This window comes from Ixodes scapularis, unplaced genomic scaffold, assembly GCF_016920785.2.
Source record: "Ixodes scapularis isolate PalLabHiFi unplaced genomic scaffold, ASM1692078v2 PGA_scaffold6__148_contigs__length_123643588, whole genome shotgun sequence".
Lineage (NCBI taxonomy): Eukaryota > Metazoa > Arthropoda > Arachnida > Ixodida > Ixodidae > Ixodes > Ixodes scapularis.
In genome coordinates this window covers 110,973,300-110,987,592 of record NW_024609881.1, presented here as the reverse complement: position 1 = coordinate 110,987,592, position 14,293 = coordinate 110,973,300, and the positions used below count along the sequence as shown (strand labels likewise).

Sequence of the window (14,293 nt, the reverse complement as noted above, 5' to 3'; positions counted from 1 at the left end):
CGCTCAAAATTCAGACAAAAGTCGCTTTCCCCACCCCGTTCATTCCGAAGCTGACAGTGCTGTTGAAGATACGTGCTCGTTGGGCCAGCCACACTTGCCACGTGAGCGCGGCAAATGTGGCTGCAGAGAATTAAGTTAGGTGATGAAAGGGAGACGGCTGATTGGTCCGGCAAGCGTGTAGCTTCCACCACAATGTCAGCTTAGGGGTGAAGGGAATAAGTGAGGTCCGGTTGCGTGTGACGTCAGTTTGGACCCGATGACGCGCTTTTGGGACCGCGGATGTATCACAGTGAAAAGGCAGAGAGGTTGCGAAGGGGAGGAGGTACGAAATAGTCCTCTCTGTTTTCAAATTTTCACACTGAAAGTCGGGTTTTTGACTTTCTACCTTTTTTTCTTTTCGTCCACTGAACGATGTGCTAGTAGTAAAATCCCAATCTAAAATGATTTATCACAACCCGAAAATCGTTTCATGGGCCCTTTAAATATTTATTGGAACAAATAATTTGACCTTTAAAAGGACCTTGCTGTCTGTTTACAATGTCACCTGACCAATGTAACTCCGCTCTCATCTTCGTTCGCCTAAAAAAAGAAGGCCTGTGTTTCCTTCGCCAGCTCCTTTCCAGACAGTTTCGGAGATGAAGAAATGCATTGGAATGGGAGCTACGCTTGCGATGAACTACGCACTGGGGACGCGTATCTCTCCTGCAAGATCGAGCTCCACACAACGGGTTCCTTGGTGTACACTTTGCGTCGTCCACGGGAGGCCCGGATCGGCTGACGAACTTCGCTGTGGGAAGATGGGCGGTACTTGCGACGGGGGCCAAGTTAGTCATTATGGCCACGCTAACTCGGTGTACTTTTATATAAAGGATTCAATACTTTTGTAGCCAATGGAGATACATAAGCGAAACAAAACTACAAAGAGTACTCTTTAGTGGGAGGTGGGAAGGAGGTTCTCGGGTGTTAGCTCGGGAGTTGGCTTGCTCGTAGGATTAAATCCCGATTACGGGGGCATTGTACCCCGGAGTCCCTTGACAGGGTTCGTTCACGGAGTGTGAGCTCTCGAGCTCCAGCAGCAACTAAAACCCGTTCATTCGTTCGTGATACGTTTCCCACTTTCAGCGTTCTCCTTAAATATGACTGGTTGGCCCATCCCCTTTTGGTGGACCGGCGATTCCCAGACGGGTCATGAGACGGGCGTTTCCCAGTGACCGAGATGCCACAACCAATCGCCCCACTTTCCCATCGTGGGGCAATTGCTTCAAGGGGCACTGACACATCAAAAACATATTTTTTTATTATTATCCGAAACAATTGAAAACGATGCCGGGGCATTACTCTCAAAATTTGAAATTTGGGAATTCAGTATTTATGAAGTAAAAAAACAATTTCCAAATGCCGAATTCTAAGTTCCCGCGCGATCGGCGCCGGTGCCTTGACGTCAAATATTGCGGAGTCCTGAGAGTCCACTTTCCTTTACGACTCCCTGCTGTTGCCATGGCGACCCAAAGCGAGGAGGAAAGGAGCGAGCGCCGGCGTTGCGGCGGACCGGTTTTGAGCGGTGTCGCCTGTTTTCCGTTGGAGGATACAAATCCAGGAGACGGCACCACAACGAACTCTCGATTCTTGGTATTTCAAAAAGAAGGGCCGTAGTGCGTTCGCAATTGCGTTAAAAAACATGTTTTAGGATTGCCGTTATTAAATGTTATAAAGATGTCGCCTACAAAGCTTCTAAATTTCATGATTCTTGACGTCACGAATAAAAAAAAAAACGAGGAGGCGAGAGGCGGGAGAATCAAACGCCAAAAATAAAAAGGCGCGCGCGCGCAGGAAAATTTTTTTTCGCCATGCGTTTTTTTTTTTTTTTTTTTGCGTGTCTATGACTGCAACTTGCATCGTTTTAGACAATAAAAATAAATACGACCTGTGGGGTGTCAGTGCCCCTTTAAGTTTCCCGCGTGAGACCGCACGACCTGCGCATGTCCAGTAATGAAATCGGCATTTGACCTTTTGTAGCAGGTTCTGTAGCGGGGGAAATATTGGTTTGAAACAGCCACTGACGCTTTTGGAGCAGATGCCGACATCTGTTAGCACATCACTTGAGAATGAAAAATTGATTGAACCTCTTAATGAGTTCATTTATGATAGTGATCAAGGGTTTCTCTTTGACACTCGAGCATATTACTTGTTTACTTTTCTAGAAAAATAATATATAGACAATAAAAGGAACACAGTCTTCTTAAATAAGGCACTAGTCAGAGGTTCCATTTACAGTGGGTACTAAAAAATGGTTGAAAAGTGTATCGTAGCGTAGTGGAATGAATCTTCTCTCCCCTCTTTATTGTACACTCGGTAGTTTGTTTAGCCTGTAACTGTAATTTCTATTAGTCCCAGCAAAAACCAACGTATCCGTTAACACGTCTACCAATAAAAATGCGTCCCGTAAGTTGAATGAGCCGACCAAACTCAAGCATATAATGTTATAAATTACAAAAGCAGCCAACCAACAATACTATAAAGTATAATATATAACTACAATACAACCAACAACACTTGCGCTTTAAACTCGACACAGTTTTTTTAGCGGCGTAGGAAACCAGAGTCACGTCGAAGTTCGCCGATCTTTCGATCGACAGCTGCACGGAAACTATCGTGACTCCCGTATTCATTCAAATATATATAGACTCGTGTTCCCTTCTCTCTTTATCTGTTTTCTTTTAATTGGAGATCAACTTACAATTAGGACAAAGAGGTTCGCCCCGTAATCATCCCGACCATAATGTGCCTGCCTATCGAGCTAAGCCAGGCGCTTCCCCGTGTCAGCCGCTGCTCCTAGCACTCCGGTGCAAAGCGGTGAAGCTCCACGCGTGCACGCAAGTGAGAGCCGCAAGTACCCACGCTATAATCAACCCACCTTATCAGGAATGCAAGACCCTGGTTTCCCTTCATGTAGTATGCAAAAGATTTCTCGGGGACTCTTAGTTCCTGACATCGACGACATCGTCTGAAACTTTAGTCGATGTCGGCCATCAACCAGCCAGCGCATCAATCGTCAAGAGCGCTTGATGCCCAGCATCAGCGTCTCTGCCCGGTTGATTGGCAGCCTCGAAGCGCGACATCCTGGCATTCGTCATCTTCTTGTACGTGTTCTTTCATCGGCTAGACCAATCAATGTCGCGTGACTTGCGCTTTTAGCATGCGTGTCTGTGGTTATGTGTTCGAGTCTTCGGCTTTATTCTGGTCTAAGACGGAACAAACTATACTGCGAGTAGAGACGCTGTGAAGTTCGTATTTGCACAATGCTTCTTTCCTTCTACTTCTCTGAATAGTAAGGTCGACCAACATATATATATATATATATATATATATATATATATGTTTGCTTTAAGCCTGCCTCGGGGCAGGTTTGGCGCAATTCTTAATAAAAATGGCATTTTGGCGCATAATGTAGCAGACGTCCCTTCATGGAGAAATTTGGCGCAAATGACGCAGCATTTCCGTCACTGCATGTCTCACGGCCAAACGTCAGGCGGGTTCGGACGCGAACAAACTCTTCCTTAGAATTCGCCAGCGAGTCATACAGCCGACCCCGCTGTGGACAGCACCGACGATCGTTCCGCCAGATGTGGTCTAACGTTGCCCATCCAACTACCGCACTCTCCGATGGTCCTCCGGGCCCGAAACGCACGTTCCGGTTTTCTCGGCTGAAAACGCGCGCATTGAACCTCGCGTCGCAAAGTATACGCCCGTCTCTCGAAGTCGCCCACCACCGCAAAAACTATTCGCCAACGCTTTCGTAGACCAGCCAAGTCCCTCTCGTGCTAACAGCCCACCGCAGAGCCTTCGTCGACCCTTACACCCACGGTTGGGCAAAGTGGCCCTTTTAGACGATACGCTCGTGGAGAACAGTAAGCCGATGCCATTTCTATGTACAATGTATTTATTAAAAAGCGAAAGAAAAACTGGCCGGTGTCACCCTTGTCTCCGGGTTTCCCCAGTTTCGTTAGGACACGGTGCCCCTCCCCCCTCCCCCATCACGGAGTCCATCTACCGCTCCTGGTCGTCGGAGGAGTGCTGCCTCCTCATGTGGCTTCTGAGTTCACCTGGGGACCGGAATCCTCTGCCGCAGTCCCCGCACTTGTGGGAATACTCTTTCGAGTGCGCCCGGATCACGGGCCTCTTCACGTTGCTTAAATCAGAGGTCCTGTAGGAGCACAGGTGGCAGGCATAGGGCTTCTCGCCGGAGTGGGTTCGCCTGTGCCTTGCGAAGTGATTTGTCTTAACGAATCCTCTCCCACACTCTGGGCAGACGTAGGGCCGCTCTTCGCTGTGCGTGCTTTCGTGCGTCCTCAAGTGCGCCAACAGGGCGAACTTCTGCCCGCACTCGGCGCACTCGTGAGGGCGCTCCCGTGTGCACATTCTGGTGCCTAATCAAGTTGCCCTGCCTCGTGAAAGTCTTGTCGCAGGTGCCGCACACGAAGGGCCTCTGTCCCATGTGAGTGCGCTCGTGCGCGACTACGTTTTGTTTTTTATCGCTGAAGTAGGGACAGTGACCGCATCGGTGCCTGCGCCCTCTCCTCTCGTGCATCCTCTTCCGGTGTCCCTGGAGGTCCCCGAGGGAAGCGAAGACGCTGTCGCAGTCCCCGCACGCGAAGGTCTCCACTGGCCCCTCGAGGGACGGTGCCTCTTCTTGGTCTGCACATGGACGAGCAAGGCAAGGGGGGCAGAGAGTTAAGGGGAGACACTACCGTAATATCCCGAGATACCCCTCCCCCGAAAGGTGACCCGCCCCCCCCCCCCCCCCCCCCCCATTTTCGGATGGATTTGTTATTTTCTTTTAAAGGGGGAGGGGGGGGGGGGTTCAACGATTTTAAGATTAAAAGAATATGCATCTCGTAATTTTTACGTTGTTTATCGTGTCCTGGAGGTCATAGAAAACACCTCCTTCATTAAAAAATGTCGCGATTCCGCTGCATAATCGCAAAGCAAAAATCAAGCTGTTCCCCCCACCTGCAGCAACGAGGGGCAGCCGAAGGAACTACAGCGAAAAGATGACATGACCTCACTCGGCTCTAAGCTGCAGCATAACGCCCGCTAATGTCAGCAGAGAGAGAGAGAGAGGAAGCGTCCTCCGAGAGAGCACAGGGGCACCAAAAATGCCAATACTTATCTTTTTTTTTTTTTTTACACAGCAATTAGGACACGCCGTCGAAATCGGTTTTCTGTTCTTTACTTTAGGAGTGTCAGAGGGCAACTTGCGCAAGTGTTTTTTGTTTGTTTTGTCTTTTTATATGGAGGCTGTTGGATCATGCGTACCCTATATCAATTTATTAACATTAAAATTCGTCAGCTTTGTAAAAAAGAAAATATCCTTTTTTGTAATATTTGTTAAGCTTATTGGGTATATTGCTCCAAATTAATAATTGCGGGCGAGTGTTTTCTATGACTTACCCTCTACGCAACGAAGCCTAACTGAAAACTTTATGCTCTTGAAGAACCGGAAAAAGTTCAAAACTTAATAATGTCTGCCTAAAACCTAAAAATCAAAACTGTAAATGCCTAAAGTCCGAAAGTGCATGCGCAACAACGCGGTGCCTGAAATTCTCTTTGAAGCTGTTGTTCACCTTCAGTAGGATATCGAGGCTTCTTTCTTCCGCGGACATGCACATTTTCTAGCCGTTCGTGCTGGTGTTTCCACTCGATGCCTTCGTGCGATAGTGTCCTTCTACTGCGAACCACCCATCAGTGTTGCCAGATGGTCCCAACAAAAAACCGCCAAACGGCTGGGAGGTATAGCCCAAATATAGCCAAAGCCATAAAATAAATATAGCCCAAAATAGCCAAGACTAAAAACAACGATTTTTAAGCCGTTTATTGACAATTTTTCATACGCGCAAACAACAACACGTTAAATTCTCTTTTTCAACCCTCAGATGCGCCACTTTTTGTGTATATTAGGTCCCCTGATATATATATATATATATATAAAAAGCTTCAGAAGGATGAAAATTTGTGAAATAATTACCCATCCTTCGTAGGTTTTCAGAAATAGAAAACATACATGGACAGCTGTATTGTGAAGCCCGGGAGATATAATCATACAGTAAAAGAACAGAATGTAGAAGCAGAACAGTCAGAACTGGGAGTTTTAAACTAGCACCCCCTATATCTAAGGTTCTTACCAATAACCCACCCGTCTATTTTTCTTTGTATAGAATATGAGCGTCCCCCGTTCCGGTTCAAGCAATTTTTTATTGTGTTTCTTTTCTTAAAGTTGGCATTGCCTAAGGATTTTCGCAATGGGCACCAAAGCTGCGTTTGGAGAGTCCAGTCTACGTCCGGGTAGAAGACGCGCTACCGGACCTGTAAAAACAGTGCAATTTGTTTGTTTGATTTGCTTCACTGCGCTGTGGGGAGACCACTTGAACTCTGCTAGCACTGCTTCTCTGCGCATTGTGAAAACCCCGAAGTTTGTAGAAGTTTGAAGCCATTCTCCTTCCTCTCTCTCCTCTCGACTAGCCAAAAGAGAAACAATTTTTTTTACGAAACGAAAGTTCGAAAAGTTACGAAAGTTCGAAAATTAACTAGTCGAACCTGAGGTTCGACAAGAGTTCGCCGCACCCTTAGAAATAGCCCAAAAATAGCCACATAGCCAAAGGCGAAATTTTGACGCCAACTAGAAAAAAATGTAGCCCACTTTGGCTATATATAGCCCAATCTGGCAACACTGCCACCCATTCATTACCGTCAGAGCTGCACACTGGCACCGTTGTTACTCGTGACCTATAAAATAGTAGTCTTGTGTGATGTAGCGAATAGGGCGAGTTGGTAAACGTTATACATGATGAAAACCGCTCAAACGACGACGACGGAGTGAAGGCAACAAACACGACAGGACGGGGCTGTTCTCGCAACTAAAGTTTTATTAGTGAAATTAACAGAAAGAAAACAGCGTAGCCGACACTGATTACATAAACAAACACCTACTTATCTATTAGGCACTACAAAATATTTGTGCTGAGACGGTTCACACACCGCTTTTCATATTAGCTCGCAAAGAACAAATCTGACAGAGCTACAGAAGGCGCACTGTCAGCTGTGAACAAATTGTTGTGTTTTCTTACCAGTGTACGATGTTCTTATCTTATACTTGCGGCTTATTTAATATACATAATGGGCGATTACTAAATTCTGAGGAATTAGTAAATATGCCCAATGAACTTCAAGGATATTACAAAGACAGAGGGGATATTTTTAACGAAGTGACGAATGCGAATTGTGTTAAATTGCCACGTTTGACGCAGAATCCGCTAAGTTAAAAAAATTCGGTGAGCTTTTCTCCGCTTCTGCCGGTTTTGCGGTGAACTTTTCTCCGGTGAGCTTATCTCCGGTGAGCTTTTCTCTGATGAGCTTTTCTCCGCCGCCCCAGGTTTGTACACCCCCCCCCCCCTTTTTTTTTTTTTTTTTCCGCTAAATAGAAACCGACAAAGCACGAAGAAGGCCCAGACTCCTCGATATGCCATATAACGACACCTACCCTAGCCACAAGCCAGTGAACCCTCTCTAATAGACCGATCTCGCCAAGTGTTCGGCACATGCGTGAAGCCGACATCACTTTAGTTCACAAGAAGCAAGCGGCAGTGTCGTGCTTTTCACGCGCACAGTTCGAGCGAGGTTCGGGCACGTGCTGAAATACTAAAGTTCTCTCGATGCATTGCGACAAACGGTGGCGTAGTCAAACTGGCTGGTGAGATGGGTCTGTTCTCTCTAGACCCGTTGCTCCGGGGATGCGACCATGTTATGATCGCTGAACCATCCAGGTGGCTCTGTAACGTTCGATTTTGCACGTGCCACGTTCGACTGCAAGCATCTGAAGATGCGCGATAACAGCACCTCTAAAAAAAAAAAATTAAAAAAAGAATTATGCAGCTCGTGGCCGCAGAGTCCTATTAAACATTCCTTTCATCTTTGCCTTGTTTCATAGCTTCCGTGAGCACGTATGTTTCACCTTACGTGATAGCGAAGCCGAAGCTACTCGCAAAAGCACGTCCTCCTGAAAGATGCTCGCATTGCACGACCGCGTGCTTCACAGGGACGCCGAAAGCTCGCAGCTCGCTCTTGTAGCCTCTGCTACGCTGGCACTTAGAATGGAACGGAGTAGAAAAACTCGAGTGGGGATGCGTACTGACGCATGTTTGACACCCGAGCCAAACATTTTATTTTTGCTCGCCTGGAGCGCTGCTCAAAACTTGAGAGCTACGGGCCTATCCCCAGGGCAGAGAGGGAGCAGAAAATGTTCGTCGTTTCGCCAACCTTTCTTTGTCACATCGCGGAGGCTTGGGGAAATTTGAACTCCGACTGAGAACAAAGTTGGAAGCCGTCCGCGCCAATATGGTGCCTCTATTAGCCGCGAGAACGAGCTCGCAATCAGTGTAATGATTGGTTGCTCCATCCTCGCCGTGGCGTCACTTTCAGAACAGCGGTTTTGTCGCCAGGAGATTAGGATCGCGCGAATAAAAATATAGGCCCTGCGGCAGTGTAGGCACGATAATTCTTGCCTTGCAAGAATAAGGCAACAATAATCATGGAATTATCGGCCAATACTAAATCGTTTCCGAGACGGCTCAAAAACTCTACTCAAAAAACTTTTTTTTTTTGTTCCTTTTTTTTTTCTGAAATAGATAAATCTAGAAACTGAAATAATGCATTCTCTGCTGAAACAAGGACTATGCCCGTCGGTGCACCGATCTCATGTTTTTAAACTTGAATCGGTCATAGTATGCGACGAAGACCAGTGCGGAGGTGGCCGCACTAGATGGCTCACTGATAGGCAAACATTCGACTTTATCTCAGTTTCGCTCGACATATAAATAACTCATCATCAGGCCTGGTATCCTAATGTAACGTATCGAATACTAATAAATACTTTTATGTCTCAAAATACTCTTCGCAGCCATCCCTTTCCCCGAATTCGCAGACGCGCTTTTTTCAGAGGCTCTGCCAACGCTCACCCATTTCTAGGAGAAGATCGTAGTTTTCCTTGAGATTGGTCATCCTTGAAATCACGAAGAATGACAGGGCGCTCCATTCTTCATCCGAAAAGTATTCTCGGGTGAGGCTGAGGCGAGGCCGGTCTTCAGAGGACATATTCGCCGGGACGCAGTCGAGTGGCGGTCGCAGTGCGGGATCCCCAAGTGACGCTCAACTGTCGTCTGCTAAACTTGCCGCGCTTTCCGCCACTTTTTTTGATCCGCCAACAGAGCGTGATAAACATCTTTCGACTTTCAACACTAAGGTCTTTATTGCCAGGCCGGCGAGCAACGAGCTGCCGAATATTTGGGGAAAGGGTTTCTAGGAATGATTAGACCAGCGAGAGAGAGGGGGGGAGGAGGAGAGAAAAAAGGGGGCGGGAAAGGAAGTAAGGGCTCATTCACACTGGAAGCGGATCCGCGTTCGCAAAGCGGTTGCGAACGCGGTTGTATAAGGATTCAGTACAATTGCACGCGCATATGATGACATCAAATGCGCGTGCAATTGCACTGGATCTTTATACAACCGCGTTCGCAACCGCTTCGCGAACGCGGATCCGCTTCCAGTGTGAATGGGGGGTTAGGGAGGTTGAGGGCGTTCGGCGTGGTCAGGCATCTCGTCCCGAAAAGTCTCCGAGTCAACGCCCGCCAGTCCGGGCCGTCAAGGTCGCCAACTCCGGCCCCAGAAAGGTCATCTCTCTCTCTCCTAGAGGAGGAGTGACGGCGACGAGATGTTGCGCTCTTTTCATGGCAAAAGCCTCCAATATTTCCCGCCCGTACCGGTTCTTGTGCGCCCCGAGGACGCGGGTGGTGGGGAAAGTGGGGGAACACTGGTGGGCGCATGCCCCGAGGTGCACCAGCATCGGGTGTTGCGAGTCCGCCTCATCTTTGGCGGCCTCCCGCTGGTGCTCTCGTATTCGGTCATTGACGCTGTCTGCCCGATGTATTCGGCCCCACAGGAAAGGGGCACCGAATCCACCGAATACACCCGACCGGTGGCGCCAGGGACAGAGGGCGCAACATGCTTCTTGCAGCACTCGGTGACTCGGTCTTCGGGGGCGTTGTGGGTGAGGCGGCACGTCGTGCCCAGCTTGAACGGACATGTGAATCCGACTTTGGTGTCGAACCGTCGGGCGGCTGCTTTCTGGCGGTGTGCGGTGTTGTGGTTGTATGGGATGGCTACGAATTTCGGTAGAGCAGGTTTCTGAGGAGCGGGCCTTTCTGTAATTAGTCTAGACTAATTACAGAAAGGCCCCAGAAGGGTAGCGCAAACCATTGTCTGAAATGGGGAAGAGAAATCTCTTCTCGCCGATGCCCTTTCCCTCTCAAAGGTTCTATTTCCCCTCGCTTCAATTAGATCTGGCGCGACACGTGACCGTTGTCTTCCCATGATCCCGCGCGATTCGGTCGTCTGCTCGAAACCAACGCCATCACTGGGCCAGGCGTAGCTGCGGCTCCGTTGTTCACGGCCCGGCCGTCGGTTTTTTTACATTTTACCACAACCTCGGCGGCTACGCGATGCCATCATGCTGCGCTGCATATTGCACAAACAGCATTGCGAAAGGAAAGAAGCTCTCTTGCCGTCCCGACGGGAAAGGAAAATCTTCAACGGCGAAGACGATGGCTCCACCGGATCGGTCGGAAAAGTTTCGAGTGCCTCCGAGGGAGACTTAGCGAGGTAAGTCATTGTCAAACTCTGAATCGTATTACCTGCCTCTTTCAGTCTCGCCGAGGAAGATCGCGTAGTACGGTCATGAGACGAGACAAACACGGAACTATATTACCGGCACGAAGGACTTAGACACGTTTTTCGCGCGTATTTGAGCATAGAAACTGACTCGCTCACTCTTAGCTTGCTTGCATTGAGTCGGCCGAGTTTAGAACGATGCGCGAGAGATTAGGGTGCCACTAAAATGAAAAGGGTTGTAGTGTTACCGCGTACATCTTGCGTCACTAAAAGGAAAGTCACCAAAGATCGAGCACCTCGCGATTTTGTTTGTGCAACAGATTTCCGCGATCGCTGCATCACAAATGACAACAAAAAATATGCGATGCTGCATTTATTTTTCAGGATCACTTCACGAACGATCAGTTTGTGCCAGTGATCTTGGCAAAGACTGGCCTTAAGAAACTCAAGCCATATGCAGATCCTTCTATTTTTTCACACCGACCTCTTCCGAAAGTGCCATATTTTGCCTTCCAGCAATAAATATTTTCTTGTCTTCATCTTTGTATGTGATTTGTCTTTTGTGATTAATAAAACATCAAATATTGACAATAAAAAAACATTCTCTCGTATTTAAAAGGATTTGCTGAAGTATCTCTTTGTCTTCGTTTTGTAACGTAATCCAGGTTTAATCAACGTAAAACAGCTTTTGGTTAGGTTTTAGAACAAGCTGGAACAACACACCGTAAGTAAACCATGTAAGCTGGCTATGTGTGGCTTGTAGCGCCATCAATGGCACCTTCTTTTACTTGCTCTTGAACGGGTCCATATCAGAAGAGCGAATGACATTTTAGCGAAAGGCGACATTTGAGCGAATGGTCGTTTTAGCGAATAACTGGGGCCCGCGTTAACCCATCCGTCGCGCTGCGCTTTACGCCGCTTCGCGGCGACAGTCTACGGCAACTCATTAAAAAATATGAACTCACTTGGCCCACCCGAAAACGCCGCTTCGCGGCGTCTGACTATTCGCTAAAGTGTCGTTCGATGAAACGTGGGCGTTCGCTAAAACGTCATTCGATCAAGTGAGTGCCTCCCCTCTTGAACAGTCCTCGCAACTTCCCGCGGCGAACGAATGAAGAACGCAACCGCTAGTTTGCGATGCACGCGAAAAGTTGCCGCTGCGATTTGAAAGTGATTTAGGAGAAAAGGTTTGAGACGTGTCACGCTACGCAACGCTAAATATTGATCCAAAAATTTACCCGCACTGAAAGGCGAAAGACATTTGTAAAAAGTTATGGTTGGCTAATCGCGGGAAAGCAGATGGTCATATGTGAGTCGGGTGAGTGTCACTTCGGCATCCCGCTCTGCGACCGGGAGTCGGCTGCCTCGCTGAGAAAATGTCTTGGGAATACTTGCCGCGCTTCATTCTCAGCCGAGTATACTTCTCGGAGGTAGAATGGACCATCTCGCCGGTCTACATGAAATCGAGGATGACCCACATCAAGGAGAACTACGATGTTCTCCTACAAATGGCTGAGCGTAGCAGAGTCGCCGAAACCAGCGCGTCTGCGTATTCAGAAGAAGGGATAGGGCATTCGATGTACGGACCTCGTGGTGACTTGCGTTCAAATCTGTTTGACTGTCGTTTTATGCCCCCGGCTTAACGATTAACCCTTCAGAGATATGTGTTTACAACCCCGCAATAATACCGCTACGCTTTATTTGACCTGGTAATTAAACAGCCCATGGCCCGAGGAACGGACCTTCTAAGAACTCCAACATAAATATCTTAATTCGTTTAAGATTAAAGCAAAACTGCAGTGGCCGCCAATTGACGCCTTTGAAAACATACAGTACCCTAAACTTACTGCACGTTAATGAAATGAGCTTTCCCCCAGCATTGGGACCAGTATAATGATGCTTTCTTTGGAGACTCGATAGCCGGTATGTTTTAATACTAACAAAACGGACATTGACATAACGGCATGCAACTTGTCTTCTTTTGATGGTTTTCACGCATTTTCCTTATGCAAAGAAAATCAGAGGGGAGGTGGAATACTGATGTTAGTTCAAAATGCAGTATGTTTGAAAATTGTAACAGACAAGGCCTCAGCGTGACAGTGCGGGGGTTTACAACCTGTTTCGAGAGGCAGCTTCCGAGCAGGTTGCCACCTCCTGTATATGCTGAGGTTGGTTGTTACAATTTTCAAACGTGCCGCGTCATTTGTAACTTGTGCTATGTATAGGCCACCGATCTCAAATCTCCTTTTATTCTATGGCGGATTGGAATATTTTCTGAATGTATTTAACATTAACAGTCATCTCGTTCCGACTGAAGATATCAACATCGATGTAATTCATGTATCTAAATACGGTGTTGCAGAGTATCTTAATCTGTTGTCGGGCTTTGGAATAGAAAGCGTCATAGGGAATTTCCTGTGGGAAGAGAGTTTGGGAACTCAAATTACAAGCACATGCATTGATCACATATAGTTGTTAGACTCGATGAACTCAACTTTGCTCAGGGGTGATTAAACAAAAATTGGCAGACAACTATTTTATACCTCTTATTGTGCTTGGTGGTGCCCTAGATGAGGAGCAGGTTAATATTATGCTGTAATTTTGTATAAAAATATGGATAAATTAATTAATATGACTGCAACACTTTGGTGCCATTAAATCACTGTGATTTAATGACACCAAAGTGCTGCAGTCATATAAGTTTTATAAGCACTGCTGTACTGCTTATAAAAACGGTTGAACAATTTGGCATTTTATATAACAAGTGTGCGAATCGAATTCGGTCAAAGCAAAGAAAACGTAAAAATGTGTGGTTTATCGCTCAAATGATGAAGTTGAGTCATGAACAACACACGCTCTGGAATAGATGTAAAGCCAATCTTGAGGATAGTGCACTTAAAAAAAAAAAGAGTTCAGAAGCCTATTTAATAATGTTACCGCCAAAGTGCGACTTGCCGAGAAAAGTTCCAAGGACACCTCAGCACTTCTTATGAGTTGTGAATGCGAAAGCATGAATGTCATTCTTCCACTCTCTTCGTTCGTCTGAGGTTCATTGGCGTGGACGGCCACGTTTTGCTACTGCCGAAGTGGCGGCCTGTGGCTAAACGCGCGCTCTAGTGAAGCAGCCGCCAATGGCTATCTAGGAGCTGTTTTGCTCAGCCAATGGGAGAATGGAAATTTCTTTTGCGTTTTTTTCACAGTTACAGACGCCGCCGGCTCCGCTTTATGGAATAGCTAATGCTCTTGCATTTAAAAAAAAAAAAAACACTATGTTGCTCATTTGGAGCATCACGGTACAAACACCAGGAAAACATATGATATTATACATAAACTAGTTTGTGAGAAAGAAAAACAAAACATTACCAGTCAATCAAAGAAAGCGTTCGGAGACCAGGCTGTGCATTCTTTATGAGAGGTTCAATGAAATATTTGTTTAAAGTGCTGCAGATCTCCAAGTGACGGGGTTTGTTGCACCAAATCAGCTTATTCATTGCAGATGACAGTAGAGTCTCTTAGTCTTCTTATGAATTAAGTTTCGTGTTTTCGGCATTTATTTTTCTTCAAATTAGGAAGTTAT

At 46.9% G+C, this 14,293-nt stretch overlaps 1 pseudogene; it reads right to left on the bottom strand.

Annotated features, from left to right (window-relative positions):
* Window positions 1–4,008: 4,008 nt before the first annotated feature.
* On the bottom strand, window positions 4,009–11,544 carry LOC120841669 (annotated as a pseudogene).
* Window positions 11,545–14,293: the final 2,749 nt, after the last annotated feature.